Source organism: Mytilus trossulus, chromosome 3 (genome assembly GCF_036588685.1).
Source record: "Mytilus trossulus isolate FHL-02 chromosome 3, PNRI_Mtr1.1.1.hap1, whole genome shotgun sequence".
Classification (NCBI taxonomy): Eukaryota; Metazoa; Mollusca; class Bivalvia; order Mytilida; family Mytilidae; genus Mytilus; species Mytilus trossulus.
This window is the reverse complement of record NC_086375.1, coordinates 5740394-5749343: the sequence shown is the minus strand read 5'-3', so window position 1 is coordinate 5749343 and position 8950 is coordinate 5740394.

Below are 8950 nucleotides of genomic sequence, written 5' to 3'. Positions count from 1 at the left end.
TTAGATACTGAAAGAATTTATTTTCTTGGTCTAAGAAATCTTGTTATAGACTGCAGAAATAGACCATTGACTCGCAAAACTGTAACTCATTAAATGTGCAGCTGATTCATATGCGTGTTGTCTAATAAAAGTTGTATCTTACTGAATTATTTTATTGCAGAGAAACGCCTTGTCCCTTGCCTGAATTGATCCTTCGATTAAAACTCGTCCTGATTACTTCCCTTGGTATTGGTAACAACCTAGATTTTGAACCTCCCATGAGTCTGCGTTTCATGGTTTGCTGATTACAGATTATTTAAGTGAAAGCATATTCAGGACAGAACGAGTCTTATGTCGTCTTAGCTTCCCTTTGGATATTTATTTTCTGGTATTTGCTTGTGTATTTGGTATATAAATCCTACTACAGGTTTGGAAATACTGAAATAGATTTGTTTTAAAAGTCTGTTATATTTGTGGTGTCGTACTTGAAACGACCACACTTGTTGGGTCGGGCTATTTACATTTGGTCCGTCTGTCTGTCTGTCCGTCTGCCCTTTTATTATTTGTTTACCTTTAGGTTTATGGGAAATGTTTTAGTTTTACTCCAACCCATACAGATCTATAATATAGAATTAGTGTAGGACGGTACTTCACACTTGAGCAATAAAAATACCTAGACATATTTTTAGAAGTGCAGTATATTACTCGGCTACTACCCTAACTGTAGTGTTAGGACTGATTTCTCTGGTAAACTGATATTGCCAGATCCTATATTTGGTAACAGTCCAGATTGTCATTTCAGTTGTTCACCAAGTTCTACACTAGGATAGCATGACTGCGGTCAAGGTCAAAGGTTAGGATCTGGTTGGCCCTCTGGGTAGCCTAGATCTTCCTTGTTTACCTTTGGTAATAGAATCCAGAAGTCACACTTAACTGAGACTTGGAGAGTACTGAACATCAGAGACATCTTGTTCCAGAACACATATTTAAATGAATTATAAACTGGTGGCATAGACCGGTAAAAATTATACCTAATAAAACTCTTTAATATATTCTAGTCGGGCATCATTATAATAGAAGTCCTAGAGCGAAAGCATAGGCCGAACCTACCCTCGAGATAGATTAAATGAAAAGTTGGGTTGCTGTCTAGTTTATAGAAAGTATAGGTTAAGGTCGCATAGACAGTACCCCAGTTTCGTTTCAATATTTCTAGCAGAAATGACCGGTTGGTCAATTAATTTTGATGTTCCTTATCATTTCATATTTTAAGTCAGTGTATCCAGGCAACGATGACAATCTGCGTTGACGGGCGCTTACTACAAACAGTAAACGCGCGTTTACTTATTAGGAAAAAAGAAGACGCGCATTTTTCCACGTTAACGCGGAGGTAAACGGGAAGGTAAACGCCCGTTTACTCTTTACAAAATTAGAAGACGCGCCGTTTTTGCGTTAACGCGGAGGTAAACGCGAAAGTAAACGCCCGTTTACTTTTAATGTCTATTGCAATTTCGGAGTTAACGCGGCGTTTACATGAAGTGCACGCGAGTAAACGCCGCGTTAACTTTTTCGGCCCGTCTACAGGTAATGCTTGGTCTGCACCCAACTGTAGCCCTGTCTTAGCAAATTTTGAGAAAGCAGTATTCCTCGTTCAAAAAATCAACGTACTTCGGAACTGGCAAGAAAATACAGATGTTTTAGTGTTATAAAAATTTGCTGAAGATACATGTATTGTCGAAATGCGCATCTGGTGCAGGAAAATTGGTACCGTTAATATTATTGAGCTAGCACTAGAATAACGTATCAATTGAGACACATATACTCCATATGATGGTGCCGCTGGGATGTTGCTACACATACATGGAAGTTGACTATAGGGGTAAATTCAGTAAAAAAATCTCCCATTGACTTTAATGCTAATCTATGTGTGGAAATAAATTTATACCTGATTTACCTTTAGAAATTAAAATCTTTCATATATCATTCATGAAAGTACAAATGTAGCCCTATCTTTTGCAACAATAAAAACATGGGGTCATGCGGCATTTTTGGGCATTCACATGGCCTTGTTAACAAACAATGTAGATTCGCACTGAATTCCCATACTGACCCCCATTACTTTTCAATCCTGAAGGGAAGAAAATTAGTACATTCAGCATTTATTTTTTATTTTTTTTCAACTCTAGTTTTGGTCCATCTACCAAAAAATATTTATTACAAACATTATCTGCCAATCAGAAGACCATATTATAACTTCAGTGCTATACAGAAAGCTCTCCCCTAAATGGGCGGTCCCTGATGACGTATATTTATTTACTGAATTTACCCCTATAAGAGACTTCTTTAATTCTTTTCCATCTTTTTTTGTAATAAACATGTAATGTATCCAATTTTCAAGTTCCAGTTTCAATACAACCTTCAAAAATGCTAAATTTGTAAAGATAGAGCAAAATTTATACTACAGCCAATACTGCAGCCAATGTATATTTGGTATATACAGTTGGGCATTGACTGTTTTTAGAGGAATGGTGTAAAATACTATGTTTAATAAATATGAATTGTTTTCTGTGTTTGCGTTGAGTAGAATTGGAAGTACATCTAGAAACTAAAGTCTTGGTGTACTCTTAGCTAGTTTTTTTTCCTTATATGGAAGTTTTTGGTTAAATACCATGAAAAGACCACAAAAAGACTTTTCGAAGGCTTTTTTAAGCAGTTTCATACCAAATAAAACAACAATAATGTTTCATTAAACTAAATCTGCGTTTTAATTACTTGTAAATTTCAGAAAATGTCATTGACAATCACTCTGCAGAAATTCCTGTTACCCCAACATCAGGATGGGTTCTTCGCCAAAACTAGACAGCTAGAACTGAAGTAGAAAAACATGCCAAATATGAAAAAATAAGATTAGGTATGACCAAAATTTACAGTTGGGAGATTGAAGTTACAATTTAGAGTATTTAAAAGCAATAATTTAACTAAAAAATCCAATTACAAACATTTCAACACTTGTTTCATAGATGAAGGACCTGTAATCATGAAAACTTGTCTAGTATATTCTTTAAATAAAGAAACGCAAAGCGTTATGTAAAAATAAATGAATACCTTCATGCGGTCAGATTATTCCAGTGTTAAAATACTAGAAAAGTGCTTATTTACCACTAGGTCTACAACTTAACATGGGGAACACAGCTAAAAAAAACCACTCCGTCAAAGGGAGGTAATCCATTTTTTTCATATGATTATATACATTATGACAAGAAATATGTGTAAAATATGATGTAAATGGGGAGAATATTCATGCCTTTCATTGATATCATAACTCTCAAGTGTAATTTCTATTGTTTCTTTCAATCTGGACACAAAAACTGATTTTTACAATATACTTCATGCTTCTCTCACTGTACACTGAGTGCATCCTGGATAGCCGCAGTTAAAGATAGAAATTTGTGTAAAAAACAGCTTTAAATGGTTCCAAAATCCTTCCTTTACATTAAAATTTACAGGAAATGAGTTTTGTGATTATTGTGTGGCCTTGGACAAGTACACTGAAAAAGTGCATCTCCCCTAAATGGGCGGTCCCTGATGACGTATATTTATTTACTGAATTTACCCCTATAGGAATATTAAAATCATCGCGTTTGTCATAAATTTTGGTATTAAACCTACCATCAGTAGTCATTTCGAGAAAAAGGTCTAAATATGAAGCAAATTTATCTGTGTCGGTAGTATTTTTAATTTCAAGTTCACTAGTGCCCTTTTTGTTAAAGAAACATAAGCTGACGAGTTCTTTCAGTCGAGCTTTTAGTTTAGTATGTGGAATTTTGGTATAAAGAGTTGAAAAATCAAAGGTTTTATTGTTGGTACAATGTTTTATTGATTGGAATTGTAAATTCACCAATACTTCTGTTGAATTTTGCAGTATCCATATCTGATTAAAACCACTTTTTGAATATGCCGTTTCGGAATATCTCTGATGTCCTTCTTTAACTGCAGTGAGTATGGCAGTTAGAACTTTAGAAAGGGGGTAAGTGGAACACTTGGAAGAACCTACAATATACCTTTCCTTATAAGGATTCTTGTGAAGCTTAGAATCCAATATAAGGATGGAAGATCCTGGTCCTCATCCTTTGGATTAACATCAAAGGAGATTAGAACCGATTTGTGGTTTTCAAAGATATCCTGCTTCCTAAGCGTACTTGGTGTATATGTAGGATTTTCAAGTGTATTATTTATTCCGAGTTCCTTAATCAGGCAGTCCATGTAGTGTTTCTTGCAAACAAAAACAATATTGTTTGAGGCTTTGTCAGCTGGAACGACAACATATTTGTCATGGAGGCAAGCCAAATCCTCTATGACCTGAGGGTCTTTTAAGATGGAAAAAAGCTTTGATGGTCATTGACACTTTAAGCTTACTAACTCTTATCTGAATCAATGACCTCACTGATTTACCCACTCCGAAAGAGTGTCAACTTCACTTTTTTCTCTTTTTGCCCAGTCTTTTGCATAATCCTAAACATAATCCATAAGTAGTTTGAAGTAATAGTAACGATTTGTGACGTTAACTTAAAGCTGTAATAACATGTACGAACTGAATTTCTCTTCCTAAGTAAAGTCGGCTTGTACAGTTCAATAAAATAGTGTTCCTTGGTTTCCCACAGAATTTTATCTTCGGTCCACATCTTCTATATACATAATTCGTCTGTATTTATATAGTCACATGTCTGTAATGAAAATTTAAAAAAAGAAGAAGTTTTAATCACTTTGAAGGATTCCATGATCCAGGCGTTACAATCCGTAAGAAAATGTTCATTTGCATTCTGGGCCATATGAACCATGATTGAATGGGTGACTATCAGGTTTATTAATGATTGTATGGTGGCTCTTGTTCTATAAAGATGATTGGTACAATGTAGTATTGCAGTACCCATCAAGCACTTACGATTGAAAACTTGAAAGGGACTATATCGTTGGAAAAAGCTGATCACCTGTATTATCGATAGGTTGTTAAGACAAATATCAAAATAAGAGTTTTAAGCAATTTATTTTAGATTGAAAGTATTTGAAGTTAAATACGAACTTCGAAATCATAGAGAGAATGAAGAAAGTCTAAAAGCTGATATAAATATACAGGAAACAAAAGAAAATTTCACTCTAATCAACATACGTCCGAAGTTCTTTTTCTTGATAATTTACACAAGAAGCGCTCAAGGAGAAATGTTTAACAGCCAAACAAATATGTAAAAGAACCACAAACCACTACACATATGACCAAAAAACATTGTCAAATCTATCACAAACCACTACACATATGACCAAAAAACATTTGTCAAATCTATCACAAACCACTACACATATGACCAAAAAACATTGTCAAATCTATCACAAACCACTACACATATGACCAAAAAACATTGTCAAATCTATCACAAACCACTACACATATGACCAAAAAACATTGTCAAATCTATCACAAACCACTACACATATGACCAAAAAACATTGTCAAATCTATCACAAACCACTACACATATGACCAAAAACATTGTCAAATCTATCACAAACCACTACACATATGACCAAAAAACATTTGTCAAATCTATCACAAACCACTACACATATGACCAAAAAACATTGTCAAATCTATCACAAACCACTACACATATGACCAAAACATTGTCAAATCTATCACAAACCACTACACATATGACCAAAAACATTGTCAAATCTATCACAAACCACTACACATATGACCAAAAAACATTGTCAAATCTATCACAAACCACTACACATATGACCAAAAAACATTGTCAAATCTATCACAAACCACTACACATATGACAAAAAAACATTTGTCAAATCTATCACAAACCACTACACATATGACCAAAAAACATTGTCAAATCTATCACAAACCACTACACATATGACCAAAAAACATTTGTCAAATCTATCACAAACCACTACACATATGACCAAAAAACATTGTCAAATCTATCACAAACCACTACACATATGACCAAAAACATTGTCAAATCTATCACAAACCACTACACATATGACCAAAAACATTGTCAAATCTATCACAAACCACTACACATATGACCAAAAAACATTGTCAAATCTATCACAAACCACTACACATATGACCAAAAAACATTGTCAAATCTATCACAAACCACTACACATATGACCAAAAAACATTGTCAAATCTATCACAAACCACTACACATATGACCAAAAAACATTGTCAAATCTATCACAAACCACTACACATATGACCAAAAAACATTGTCAAATCTATCACAAACCACTACACATATGACCAAAAAACATTTGTCAAATCTATCACAAACCACTACACATATGACCAAAAAACATTGTCAAATCTATCACAAACCACTACACATATGACCAAAAACATTGTCAAATCTATCACAAACCACTACACATATGACCCAAAAACATTGTCAAATCTATCACAAACCACTACACATATGACCAAAAACATTGTCAAATCTATCACAAACCACTACACATATGACCAAAAACATTGTCAAATCTATCACAAACCACTACACATATGACCCAAAAAACATTGTCAAATCTATCACAAACCACTACACATATGACAAAAAAACATTGTCAAATCTATATGCGGTCAATTAATCCTGAGAGATTCGAAAACTTAGTTGTTTGAAACTATATTAAAACATAAACGGACAATAAGAATAAGACTTGGTTATCAATCATGCATTTATTTATGAATTGCCTCTCCTTGATAAAGATTACATTTTGTCTGATGCTAAGTCCGTTTCTGTGTGTGTTTCATTTTAATGTTGTGTCGTTGTTCTCCTCTTATATTTAATGCGTTTCCCTCAGTTTTAGTTTGTTATCCCGATTTTTTTTTGTTGTTCATTGATTAATGAAATTTAAACAGCGGTATAATACTGTTGCCTTTATTTGGTACACACACATGAGGAATGTAAATTAAATTTTTGTTCAGTTTTGTAATAATATTATAGAAATCATTAGTTTTACCGAGATAATCATTTAGACGTAATTTTTTTTTCACTATTGTGCTGTTTTTATAACATTAGATGCCTCTATTAGAAAATGCCCGTATGAAGTCAGGACTATGACATTTGGTTTTCATTCGTTTGATGTGTTTGAGATTTTGATCATGTTATTTGATTTGGAACTTTCAGTTTTGAATAAGCTCGGAGTTCACTCTTTTTGTGATTTAACTTTTTAGAGTGCAAACTATTAATCGGTCCAGATCACAATGCATATCAATTTGTTTTTGCTATGGTCAGTCTTCAATTTCCTGTTATAATTTAGGACTCAAGTATAAACACACAACTGATTTTCATACTGAACTCTATAAGTACTAGTAGCAGTTCTAATTAGTGAAGTTTAAACCACCCCGTCCTAAATATAACGGATGTACAAGTTGGTTGACTGTTTCTGAATATCCGTTTCACAGATGACGTTTGTGATATTTTGTGTTTTGTGGGCTACTATTTGTCTTTGATCGGTTTGTTCGGTATGTAGTCATGGCGTTTTTAGTTTATTTCCGACTTATGAGTTTGAATGTCCGTCTGGTATTTGTTTACTTTATTTTAACGATATGCTATGTTGTCATAAATATCTATTAACGTATTTTGGAAAAAAAAAATTAAGTTGATGTTATAGATAATGCATATTTTAAGGCTCTTCTTGTCATAGAACACACCGAGGTGTTTCAGGATTGATCAAATGAAATACCGACCGTTTCAGGATATTATTAGTTACATAGTATGCTATTAACCTAATACGGTATATATGGGGTCAGTAAATTCTATATGGGGTGAGAGTGAAACTCGAATCCCCATATGGAATTTACTGACCCAATAAATACCGTTTTTCGTCTACTGGCACACTATGGAACGAATTTATCTTACCGAATATCTTAACGTGTGAAATTAAGACTAGTGACCCATAAAAATCAACAAGTCTTCAATACTGCTAGCATTAAGAAACGTCTTCCATTGATCCTATAAAAACAAATGCCAACAATAGCAAATTGTTAGCTTTAAATGTGTTTTATGAATTTATTACCATCTTAATCATCAATTTCGTCGTCTGTTGAAACCTGTATGATTTTTTCTCAGTACCGTTTTGTTTTAATAAAGGGACGTAGCACCACTACTAAATGTGAATGAAATGCGCCCCGATTCCCTTCTAACCTAATATGGAATATAAAAAAAGTAAAAACACAAAAATACTGAACTCCGAGGAAAATTCAAAAAGGAAAATCCAAAATCAAAAGGCAAATTCAAAAGCCAAAACACATCAAACGAATGGATAACAACTGTCATATTCCTGACTTGGTGCAGGCATTTTCTAATGTAGAAAATGGTGGATTGAACCTGGTTGTATAGCTAGCTAAACCTCTCACTTGTATGACAGTCGCATCAAATTCCATTACATTGTCAACAATGCATGAACAAAACAAAAAGGGACGTAACACAACTACTAATCGTATATGAAATAATCCCCGCCTCCCTACATGTACTAACCTAATATGAAATATACACGGTCTCCACGCGGACGCTTTTTACCAATCATAGCTGAGATCTGACAAGAAGACGGATATAAATACATAAACGTCGCAGTATGATTTCCTATTCAGTGTGTATCATCCTAAACATTGCATGAAATATTTGCCACTTGACGTTTAGCAAACAACCAACAATCAATCAATCTAGTCAGTGTGACTCAATATTATTTTCAAAATATTAAACACAAATATGTTTAATATGGCTTTATTTTATGAAAGTCTACATTAAAATTCATCTAACATATAGGATAATGTGTCTGTTTTTGTAGCGATGAATTAAGAAAACTTCACGTTATTTGTTTCTAAAACTAAAATGCGGGAAATGACGATTTCTTTACACCTGTCATCGATTGAACTTTAAAAATAAATTCC